This window comes from Chionomys nivalis, chromosome 26 (assembly GCF_950005125.1).
Source record: "Chionomys nivalis chromosome 26, mChiNiv1.1, whole genome shotgun sequence".
Lineage (NCBI taxonomy): Eukaryota > Metazoa > Chordata > Mammalia > Rodentia > Cricetidae > Chionomys > Chionomys nivalis.
In genome coordinates, this window is record NC_080111.1 from 23,113,600 (window position 1) to 23,126,126 (window position 12,527).

At 38.9% G+C, this 12,527-nt stretch overlaps 1 protein-coding gene across 1 annotated transcript in view; it reads right to left on the bottom strand.

Annotated features, from left to right (window-relative positions):
• Sema3e (semaphorin 3E) overlaps positions 1-12,527 on the bottom strand; it is a 228,093-nt gene that overhangs the window by 84,107 nt on the left and 131,459 nt on the right. The window lies entirely within an intron of this gene.

The window sequence follows — 12,527 nt, forward strand, 5'->3', positions numbered from 1 at the left end:
CGGGCCTGGCTGTCGGAGACCTTGTCTCAGGACTGCCTCGTACAATATAACTGTTTCACGCTTCATGTTTCCACGCAAATTTGCAGCAGTTGACATGATGTCGCAAGTTACTTGGCCTCTGTCTTAAAGAGAAGGCTATAAAAAGTCCTTTCCCCTTCTTAACAATAGTACCAAGCATTTTGCTGAGACCAAAGCAAAGAAAAAAGTTTTTCCACAGTTTCTACGACATTACTTCTTTTGAAATTAAAAAAAAAAAATGGTTTATTTATCATTATCGCTTCCCAGCCTCGGCTTTTCTCCTGTTGCACAGACTATAGGATCAATTCACATGGGATGACCCATTGCACTGATAATTGTAATTTATTTTCCCTTCTACCCCATAAGCATGTGCACTGAGGTTTTGGGTGTGCAAGGCATAGCTCATATCATCACTGGCCTGAAAAGGCCTTTCCTTTAGTTATTTATGATTTTTCCCTTTCTAGGCTGGCCATTCCACTTACCACTTAGGAGGCAATTCCTGTGACTAATTACTGGATACATTTTTTTCATGCTTGTTTACATTCTTTAAAAGTAGTTGGTATTGCTTTGGTGCACATATTTCTAATTTATGTAAGCCAATCTCACCATCTATTTGTTTTAATTAAATCTGCACAAGTAAGGCAATTTTTGTGTGTGTGTGTGTGTGTGTGTGTGTGTGTGGTCTTATGTCTCCTCTCAACTCCTCATGGTTCCTCTATGCATTCTAAGTAGAACTTGCCTGCAAAAGCCTTTGGATTATCAAACTAAATATTAGCTATTACTTTTCATTTGACAGTTGGCAAACATCAAGAATGGGAATTCCTGTTTAAACATCCAGTTTTCTGATGCCTCTTTTAAAAAAATATACCAAAAGACAGGCTATACTGGATGTATCTCACATAGCAAAGCTACTGCCAGCTTGGTCTTCAGAGGCGCATTCCAGTGCTCACTGACTGATTGCTGGCTGTCTCTCCTACACCCATCATCCCACTGAGCAGTCTAGGTTTTGACATCTGATAGTCGTCTTTGGATCCCAAGTATGTTTAAGATTTAAGTATTCTTCTAAAAGATGATGCCCCATAAAAACCCATTATAGTCCAGAAGTGGAAGGGGCTCAACCCGCCACTCACACATCACCCGGCCTAATCCAGGCCTGAAAAGGGAACAACACCGAGAATTTACAAAACGGTGGCCTTTTTATTGTGTGATTTAGTTCATTAGCACGTGAGTGACCAAGCTGGTCCTTAATCTCCCCAGATGCTCTTGCTGACAGTCACTCAGCATCCGACTTTTTTACCTTTCAGAGTACATCGTCAGAATGTACTTTCTTACTTGAAAGCACATGGGTCTTTCATGTTGGTATTCAAGAAGAGAAGACAGAGAAATAAGTAGAACTAGAGAAGAAAAACACTTCCTAAAGAAAAAAAAGCTAAGGCATATTCATAAAATATGAAAATTGTTGCTGCTAGTTTTCACAATGTGCTCTTCAGGAGATCACATGTGATGAATCAAGACATCACATGGAAGTAATGATGGTGTGTGTCCTGGAAGTGAAGTTGCAGTTGATGGGGTGGACCCTGGAAATAAAGCTGCAATATTTATGATCTTTCTGATTTAGTATTTAGATTTATTTTTTTTAAAAAAAACTCTATGCCCTGAGAAATTTTCTACAAAGATTTGTAAAACTTATTCCACCAAGTTGAGAATTATGTCTTTACTATGGATTTATAACTTATTTAAATTCATGTGTTAAAGTAGGCTTCATATACATATATGCATATATACATATTAAATAAAATAAAACTCACTTAAGGATTCTATAATTTCATGACTTCATTTACTGTTAGGAACAAATTAGAGTACAGATCATCAATAACTCAGAAGAATGTCTTCAACCCTTAGCATACTTATAAGATGGAATCTTTAAAATGTTACCTTCCTTCCTTATTCACTTTGTTTTTGTTATAAAATGATGATTTCTTTAAACTGTATTCTGAGAACTCCATACCAAATATTCTCTTATTGTTTCATAATGATTATTTCCAAACACAGTTTTGGTGGTAAATCTCCAAGCATTTCTCCTTATGTTCTGATGGCTTTTATTCCAGACTATCTTTTCAAATAGCTAGAAAAGACACACGCACAATTTATGCAAGGTAAAAGGGAAATTTGTTCACTGATCAGGAAAATAAAGACAAGGTCTCCATGGGCAGAGGTTAGACATTTCTGCTGACAGACCCCCCCCCCCGCCCCGCCCCGCCCTCTAATCACAGAAGGTTTTCTGAGCTAGAGATTCCTCAGATAGAAAACATGCACATCTAGCTATGTCTACTGAGGCTTCTATGCATCTCCCCTTCAAAACTTAGCCTGGGGCTCTTGCTGCCTGCTGTTCAGAATAACAAGACTCCTTTCTCTCTGGCCCAGGAGGGTATTGCTTTCTGACAGAGTCTAAGAAACCATACCAGCTAACTTGCCTTGGATATCATGTAAAACCTCAGGCCTTTGGATCAAACAAAACAGAGTGTATTATGTGATCTGTGATCGGGATGAAAATAAACACCTTTTCTAAAATTTTCCATTGGTCCTAGAGCAAAGCTAAGAAGAGCAATTTATCTAAAGCTGACGATCTAATCTTGCAATCATGTTTTGCAAAGTGATTCTCAGCAAAACCTTTCCGTATGTTTTCACTAGGTAATATTTCTCCTATTTTAATCTCCCATGGTGTTCTTGTTTGTACAGACACCACAATGAGTTATATATTTAATTTTAGCTCTCTTATTAGAATAGAAGGGACAAAGCCAGTCAATGTCAGTGGGACCCCTGGTTTAGACAGTCTGTTTATTCAGTATCTGATGATTGGTGTCTTTATCACATTTTTTATAAAGACAATTCAGCTAAACAACTAATTATAAGCTCTAAGAGATACAGTTCACAGACATGCAAATGCCTCACCCAAGGTCAAATGAGATGGAAAGTTTTTCAGTTTTATCAGGGAAAAAATACTTTATCACAATTGCAATGGCCTAAGCTTTCAAAGATTGGCAGGATCACTGCAATCACTTTTGTAAGGCAAAAAGAAACTGGTCAAACCACTCTAATTGGAAAAGGGTGATGGAAGTGGCCTATAAACGCTAAAGCAAAGTCTGATGCATGGGGAAATTTTCCTTAAAGTTCTGTTGTTCTGGTTTTGCTTAGAGGTTTTTGTTTGCTTGTTTTAATAGCTTCACATGCTCACGACTGTAGCCAGAAGTCAACTTGGGCGACAATTATAAAACAGAACGACTTCGATGAAAATAGAAAGTTGTATTTCTAAAGTCATCATGTGTAAATGCTCTGCCAAGGTAGTAAGGAAAGTCATCCCCTTCATTTGTGTTGGCAGTCAGGATGGCTTTGGATTCTGCTGCACAGTTTAGCATCCAAAGAAGCCATAAAACTAAGTTATTTGTTCTGCACAAACATTTTTAAAGGCAGTTAAACAACAGGGTGTCATTCTGCTTCCCAATTCTCTGTACTAAAAAGAAGCACAAAAGCAAAAGGTTAAATACACATCGTTTCATCGCAATCCCCCTGCTGTATAATCCAGTTACTCCACTGCACCTTAACAACCATTTACTGTCCTGCACAGCTCAAAGGAGGAAAACAAGATAAAATATAAACTGAATTACTGAGTCATTTTTCAGTGCTCCCTAGTGAGATTCATAATTATACCAGGATTAAGGATACAACAACTTGCTGTTGTAAGACACTCAGATTTAGTGGACCAAAAAACAAATTAACAAAAATGGGATAAGTTAACTGTTTAAAGATGTCCTTTTTTACTGAAAAATAAATGAAACAATACAGCTAGCATAAAATATCTCCATAGATTGCAATCACACAGCTATGACACTACTATATTTTCATGTAATACAATCCTCAGATTTCCAGTATTCTAATGATAAATGCATTATAATTTGATTTTATTTTCTGTTTTGAATTCATACATAATAATAGAACCATTAGTATAAACTTAAATTATACATGTTATAAATATCATTAAAGGCAAGAAAATAATTTGACTATAACACATTAAAATAATTATAATGGCTAATAAATGTTAGTCCTTAACCTCACAGACATTATCACTCTTAGGGTTTATGACTTTGTGCCGCATTATAATGCCTGTCATTATCCAAGCTGTTTATAAGTCAGAATTATGATCTTTTAGACTCGAGATAAAAATCAATAGTTGAAAGGCTTGTTCGCCAAAGCATTTACACTCCAACAGAACTCATACACTATGCCAACATCAATGACCTGATAAATGCCCTCTTACGTCCGAAACTTTCTCAATTGCTATCATTAATGTGAATTAGCCCTAAAATTTATATGCAAATTATATTTTAATGTTTTTCCTCCACTCAATCAAAAACTAAATTCTAAACTACAGTATTTCTTTTGACCTTGAAAGAATGAGGAAATAGTGTATAGTTTTCTAAAAAGACTTTTCTAATGGCAGTCGTAGCTTCAGAAATCCAAATTAAGTGATGTGGTTTTAGCTCAAAATGATAAAATAAGCTCAAATTTAGAAACTTAGAGAAGAAAATATGCTACCAAAGTTCCCTTAACTAAAGAATTATTGATAAATAAATAAATTATGGCCATCATAAAATATAGCTTGTATAAAGAAAATATCCATTTCTGATGTTTCACAGGAAAGAAAAACATGAGATTTTATGCTTTAAACTAAAGTTGTAATCCAGAGGGTGTTTGTTTTGTGGGAATTCACAGAAATTGTCTTCCAGGCCCAGACTTCAACAGGAGGTAAGGGCAAAAGGCAGATAACCCACCTGTTACCTGAGTTTGGATGTTGCCTCCTGGGGCTGTCAGCTCTGTGCTAAGGAAGGAAAGGTAGTACAGCTCCTTTAAGTTCTTTCCGCTTTCATCAACACTGGCAATCTAAATAGCAGCTCAGCAAGACAAGCAAGAACTAAAGGAAGTTACCGCCTTACAAAAGATGCAGCCAGGAGGCCTGGTGGTACCCTGAAAACCAGTGGAGGAGATGAGGGTAGTAATTACGGGGATGGGGAAGGAGGGACATGGGCAGAGCAGAGTTCCTAGATGTGATGCTGTCTAGGAACTGCTCCTTCCTAGCTTCCCATCTCTGGTCTCTTCTTCCTTCCATTCATTCAGTGTGCCGCTGCAGAAGTAAACACAAGGGAACTCCCATTCTAACTACACTCTGCTCGTGTGGAGAACACTCTAGCCACACTGACATTGACTATAAGATTGATTTCCACATCAGAATAGCCAGTTTTCTTTGGGAGCCAGTCTCAGTCACATTGTGTGGGTGACAAGGCCTCTTGTTTGTTTCCTGGTCTTCTGGCAGCTCAGATCGAAAATAACCACACAGAAACTTTATTATTTAAAACACTGTTTGGCCCATTAGCTCTAGCTTCTTAATGGCTAACTCTTACATCTTAATTTAACTCATTTCTAGTAATCTGTGTATTGCCATTTACAGGGTAAAGTTCCCAACATCTGTCTCCGGAGGGGCTAAATGTCTTGTCCCTGACTCCGCCCTTCTTTCTCCTAGCATTCAGTTTAGTTTTCCTGGCCTAGCTCTGTTTTACCCAACCAGGCCAAGCCAGTTTCTTTATTAACCAATGGTATTCACAGTATACAGAAAGAAATCCCACATCAACATTGCCTTCCCTTTGGCAACAGTAGATCCTGAAGAAAATCACCCCAAGTTTACTCAGAAATCTCAGAATGCCTTATATTCCGTTAATCTTATTTTATCATTTTTCTTTGTAGTCTATGTGATAATTTTTATACCTGTAATTATTACAAGGCTTTCAACATATGACAGATGGTTGTAGGACCCAAAAACATGAAGAACTCTTATCCAAAGAAGATTTTTTGCTTTTTGTAGAGAGGGGGTATAAAAAGGTATAAAGAAAAATAGAAAATAACCAATTGTGATAAAAGACCAGAAAAGAATGCTTCATATCACATACAAAAGAAGTGTCATCTTATAGAAGAAGAGGGGGCAGTTCTAGGTAACAAGGAATGAGGGAGACAGAGCCTCACTGAGATGTTAGGTTGGCCACTGACAAGGAGGTTGATGGTTTCAATGTGCTAAATGAAGGTTAGTATTCACTCTCTTCCCCGAGAGATCAGTGAGGCTAATCCATCGTGACACATGCCTGTTGACTGCTGGCTATAGTCACCAAGGGCAGCACTGACCCTTACCCGGGGTCAATAACCAATACTTAGAAGCACATCCTATAGGTCTTTGTACAGCCCTTAATTTGACCTCACCCTTCTAAATGCCTCAAATCCTTGTGTTAAATCTTCCAGAACACCACTAACAAAATTCCTCCTAACTTCACCTTTACTTCTCTAATTAAAACCTGGCCACCCCTTGAGACCACGGGCTCCCATCAGCCATCTCTACTGATGATGTCCTTTTTACTCTGGTGAAGATGTCTTCGTTATTTTTTTTTTTTTACCTCTTCTTGTCTAAATTTTCAAAACTTTTCCCAATAAAATCTTAAGACACAGAAGTGAGAAGAAAGCTCTACTCAGAGGTTCCTATTAATTGCCCCCATCCACTTGCTCCTCTCTTGTAGTCATGTCCCATCATCCTTCAGGGTTCCCCCTTCTTACTGGGAAATCTCTGCTTTACACTCCTGTCTTTCTCTTCATAACCGTGACTCATCACCCATCACACTGGCCAACCGCTGCCTAATCCTTAGCTGTTTCAATGATCTGATTTTCCAAATCAACCTTGCCCACGTACTCTGACTTTATTCTCTGGCTCCACAGCCTAGTACAGCAACCACCAGTCAGTCACAGCTGCTTACAGAGCTTGAAATCAGTGTGTAATCAAGTTTTATTCTAAGAAAAGAGTTTGCTGACTATTCCGCTCTCCTTGCCATCCTCTTTTCTTTTCCCCCCAGAACTGCTTTATTTTCCTTGTAATGCTTATCACATTTGATATTATTAAATGTTATTTTATTTTCCTACTACATATTCTAAGTTTTACAGTTTGTGGTCCATAATATTGTTGTTAAAATTACAATAAAATGAATTTAAATGATTAAAATGGAAATTACAGCTCCAAAGTTATTAATGTACTCTTGAAGAGATACATGAATCAAGGAAAGTGTTGAAGCTGGGTGGTGGTGGCACACGCTTTTAATCCCAACACTCACAAGGCAGACAGATCTCTCTGAGTTTGAAGCCAGTTTGATCTACAGAGCTAGTTTCAGGACAGTTAGGACTGTTAAACGGAGAAACTCTGCCTTGGAAAACCAAAAATAAAATAAAATAATGAGAGAGAAAAAGAAAAAGACAAAAGGAAAGAAAAAAGAAAAGTATTAATAAATACGTGGACTGTGAAGACAAATGGGGAAATGAGGTGAGTTTGCAAACAATTGGCAGCTATCTCATGGTGGAGGAAGAATTGGCAAGGTTTTCTGGGGTCCCATCTTTTATAAATGCCACTCGGGTATCATTAAGTTAATGATTCTACTTCTGCGTGTATTCTTTGGGAGCACTTCTGTGTTTGTGTAGCAGAGGAGGCGTTCTAGAATAACCTTAGAAGCACTAGTAAGCCCAATACCAGAATCCACCCAGTATCATGTGACATGGAATGATAAAGTATACTCTATTTATATAATGGAAAACATTCCTCAGACCCAAAGAGAATAACAAGAACTTACACAAGTTATTAATTGAGTAGCTGAAAACCTCACATGGTCTTTCACCAAAATTAACAAATCTTGTATACGCAAGAGGACTAATATTTGCCTCTTACGAGTATGTTACAGAGGCTCAGGGAAGTAAAGAGATTCACACAGCATTATAAATGAAGAGTCAACATTTGAGCTTCTCAAATCAGAGCTATGACCCCTGGTAGCCGTTCCTTCTCTAACAGCAAGGATCCAACACAAAAGAGGAATAGAATTAAATCTACAAATAACATTAAATAAAAATTAAAACAATTGGAAATTATAATATATTATTGTATGTCATTTTTCACAGCCAGTTATCTACACTAATTGATACACTGTATAGAGAGTATATGATAAAATCACTTTGAAAACTGAAAACAAGGAAAATTGTCTTCTCTTAGCAGAAGATGCATAAAGTAAAAAGAAGACAAATATAGTCACCCTCATAAAAGGATTGGTGATACCCTCATCTTGAGGTGGTTAATGATTCTTATTATTGTATTATCTAAGGCAATGATTCTCAATCTTTGGGCCATGACCCATTTGGGGGTTGAACATCCCTTTCATAGGGGTCGTATATCAGATATCCTGAATAGCATATTTGTGTCATGATTCATAACAGTAGCAAAATTACAGTTATGAAGTAGTATCAAGAATAATCTTATGGTTGGGATCCCTAAAACATGAGGAACTGTATTAAAGGGTCGCAGCATTAGGAAGGCTGAGAACCACTGCTCTAAGGTATTTGAGTTACTGATTTACATCTTAAACTAAAAAATGAAAAAGTAAAATATGATCATAAAAATAGGCTTTGACTATATTTTCCAAAGTACTTGATGAACAAAACAGAAGAAAGGATGTGTGTAATAGGTAGATCCACAGGTAGGCTGGGTGGTGGTGGTAGTGGTGGTGGTGATGGTGGTGATAATGATGGTGGTGGTGATGGTGGTGGTGATGGTGGTGATGGTGGTGGTGGTGGTGGTGGTGATGGTGGTGGTGGTGGTGATGGTGGTGATAGTGATGGTGGTGGTGATGGTGGTGATGGTGGTGATGATGATGGTGGTGGTTTTTGTGGTGATGGTGGTGGTGGTGGTAGTGGTGGTGGTGATAGTGATGGTGGTCGTGATGGTGGTGGTAGTGGTGGTGGTGGATGGTGGTGGTGTTAATGGGAGGGTCTAATCCTGAATATAGATGAGAAGATTGACTTAGAGTGATGCTTTCTCCTGGGGAATAAGAAAATATCCGGAGCCGGGCGGTGGTGGCGCACGCCTTTAATCTCAGCACTTGGGAGGCAGAGGCAGGTGGATCTCTGTGAGTTCGAGACCAGCCTGGTCTACAAGAGCTAGTTCCAGGACAGGCTCCAAAACCACAGAGAAACCCTGTCTCAAAAAACCAAAAAAATAAAAATAAAAAAAGAAAATATCCAGAGACATTTATTATCAAGACATTGGTGATTATTTGTATACTACCATAACTATTTTCTGTTGTCATAAAGCACCATGATCAAAAGCAGCTTTTAAAAAGAAGATACATTTATGTTTACAGTTCCAGAATGATAAGAATCCATCATGGTGAGAAGTCATACCAGCAGGCAGATATGGTGTCCTGAGCAAGAAACTGAGAGATCACATCTTCAGTGCAAGCAGGAAACAGAGAGGAAGGAGAGAGAGAGAGAGAGAGAGAGAGAGAGAGAGAGAGAGAGAGAGAGAGAGAGAACTGAAAGTGGAATGTGGTAGTATGGATAAAAACGGTTCCCATAGACCCATAGGGAGTGGCACTACTGGGATATGTGGCCTTGTTGGAGCAGAAGTGTCTTTGTTGGAAAAAGTCTGTGACTGGAGTAAGTGGGCTTTAGGATCTCAGATAATCAAGCCAGGCCCAGTGTGGCATTCTCTTTCTGCTGCCTGGAGATCTGGATACTGAACTCTCAGTTTCTTCTCCAGCACCATGTTGATCTTCATGCTTCTGTGTACTGCCTTGGCAATAATGAACTAAACCTCTGAACTGTAAGCCAGTCCCAATTACATGCTTTCTTTTCTAAGAGTTTATGAGGTCATGATGGCTCTTCACAAGAATAGAAACCCTAACTAAGACACATGTTCTCAGAGTCACCCAGTGACTCACTTCCTCAGGAAGTTTCCTTCTCCTAATCCTTCCCGAACAGCTGTGCTAGCTGGGGACCAAGTGCCCACATGTTCAAGCTTATGGAGAACACTTGTCATTCAAACCACCACACACGCTATTGGTATCTGCTGGATAAAAACCAGGAGTTGAGTTCTGCATCTTAAAATACATCCTAAACCACCCTCCCTACCAGATTTAATCAAGATACCCATCAGAAGGCATTATCTACATGCTGACACACCAAGGGTAGAGAAAAAAAAGCAGAAAACACTGAACATACACGTGCAAACATGTATCCAGATGGAAACTCAGTGGGAGAGCTTGCCCAGATCACTTAGATTTCAGAAGTGAGACCACTAGAGAACTCACCTCATGTGAAGCCCACTCATTTTAAACAGACAGCCAGTGAAGCATCCCTCCCTCTCATACTATTATAAGTAGACACAATCCAGTAGGACTTATTGGGTTGCTGGGAGTTGGATTGCTAATTATTTGGGTGGAACAGGCAGAACAAGGGCAGATGAAGAAACGTAAGTGGAATATGCTACCTTAAAGTCAAGTAGTCATAAACCATAGCACAATTCCATGGGATCTGCCCCTGCAGCGGACCTGACAGGAGCCTATGTAATATTGATATTTATGTTTGAATTAGTTACATTGAAAAAGCTCCCAAGAACGTATAAACGTTGGGCCTCACAAAATCAACAGTACAGAGAAGATAGTCTAATAATGTTGTAAGTTACTTTCATTGGCATCCTGGCTAGACACACCCTGAAGATCAATAGTCTCATGCTTCTCTATTGCTCCCTCAGAGTTAGCTCATAAAACCCCACCATGCTCTGGGTCCCCTACTCTTATATTATTTTTAGGGATCATTCTTCCATGAAATCTCATCTTCTGGCATTAAAGGCCTGAGGGTACAATTAGGGCAAAACAATAAACGAGGAATAGGCAGGAGATCTAATTTTCCCTATGCTGAACGGGAACCTGAAGGGCTGCCGCATCTTGATCTCTCCGTCCCCAGAGGAGACAACAGCTCAGGAAAATGGTTGCGTGACTGTTTCCCCTAGGAGGCTGGTCATAATGTCCAGGACCTTTCTATGAGATGACAGATCCAGTCCAAAGATTACAGTGTAAGAACCCTGTCTGGAACGCAAATATCACTCACATTCCCAGAGGCTAGATTTCAGAAAACATCTTTTAAATTAGAAATTTTATTTTCTTTTTTAAAAAATATTTTATCTTATGATGGGTAGGGGGTGTGTCACATAGTGTGCCTGGAGTTTGAGATCAGCTTTGGGATTCAGTTCTCTTTTTAGATTAGGTGCATCAGAGACTGAGTCCACATTTTCAGACATGCGCAGCAAGAGCTTTCCCCTGCTGTGCTGTCCCCTCAGGCCACATGCTAGCAACGTTAACAGGGATTGATCTGGCTTAATAACATATTGATTAATTTTGTTTTTCACGATCTCGTACATGAAAAAAATGTATTCTAATGCTTTCCGCTAGTCACCTTGTCACCGTCAAGTCCTCTCTTGTGATCTCTAATACCCCTTTTCCAAGATTAATGACACTTGGTTTGCCTTTGTGACTTTTGAGACTATCAAGGGCCACATACGGGCCCGGAATTCCATTGGGGCCTGACAGGGTCACAGGGGGTACCCAACTGAAGTCATTGAGTCCTTCTCTCTCGGAACCTACCAGTGGCAAATTGTTCAGAAGCTGGGGGCAGGGTTTCTTGAGTTGCTTGTCTGTTGGTGCTTAGATATTAACAGGTACATTATTATGTGGTCTAATTAATTAATTTATTTATTTATTTATTTATTTGCCTCTAGGTTACCTATTCCATCACAGAAAAGCTGAGTAAATTGACATGTTTTAGATGTGAAAGAGGCCATCCAATTAGTGAGGGAATAATCCATAGACCTTAACTGGTGATCACATACATATATCTGCATTCATGTAGAAAATCACTAGAAGAGAGATGTCAATGTGCTATTTGAAGCCAAATGAAGCCCATTGGTTATCCAACAGAAGTAGTCACCTCTGAAGTAATATACATAAGAGTAACTTTATATGGATTGAGCAGGCTGTATTTACATATCTATATGTATCTATATGTGTGTTTGTGTGTATCATGCATAAAGTCATTGGTTCAATCACCCCTTCCCTTCTTTCTCTCCCTTGTTTCCCTGCAAATATGAAAACCAACATTGTTTAACTAAAATCAGTTATAGTGACGACTTTATTTCAATTAAATTCCTTCCAAATTTGAAAGCGGTAGATGCAATATCTTCCCTAAAGTTAGCAGATGCGACACAAATCCAAACACGCGTCTATGCATGGGCAGCAAGTGGTACATGGATGCTGACTTTCTTATTTGCAGGAGAGTGAGGATGGCTGTGACGGAAGCAGGGACCTTGTGAGTGCTAATTACATGCACCCTACTAGGCTCTAGCTCAGCTCTTGTGCATGAATTTTACATGAAAATAAAACAGCAAGAACCAGAAGAAACAGAAAAACATTTCTAAACTATTCCCTCTACAGATTAGGATTTGGCAAAGACTGAGCAATGCTGGTTTTTGTCATATTTTTAAAGAATTTTGAATTTGAAAATAGGAATTTTGGCTCATTTTGATGACCATCAAAATAAAGCACAAAGTA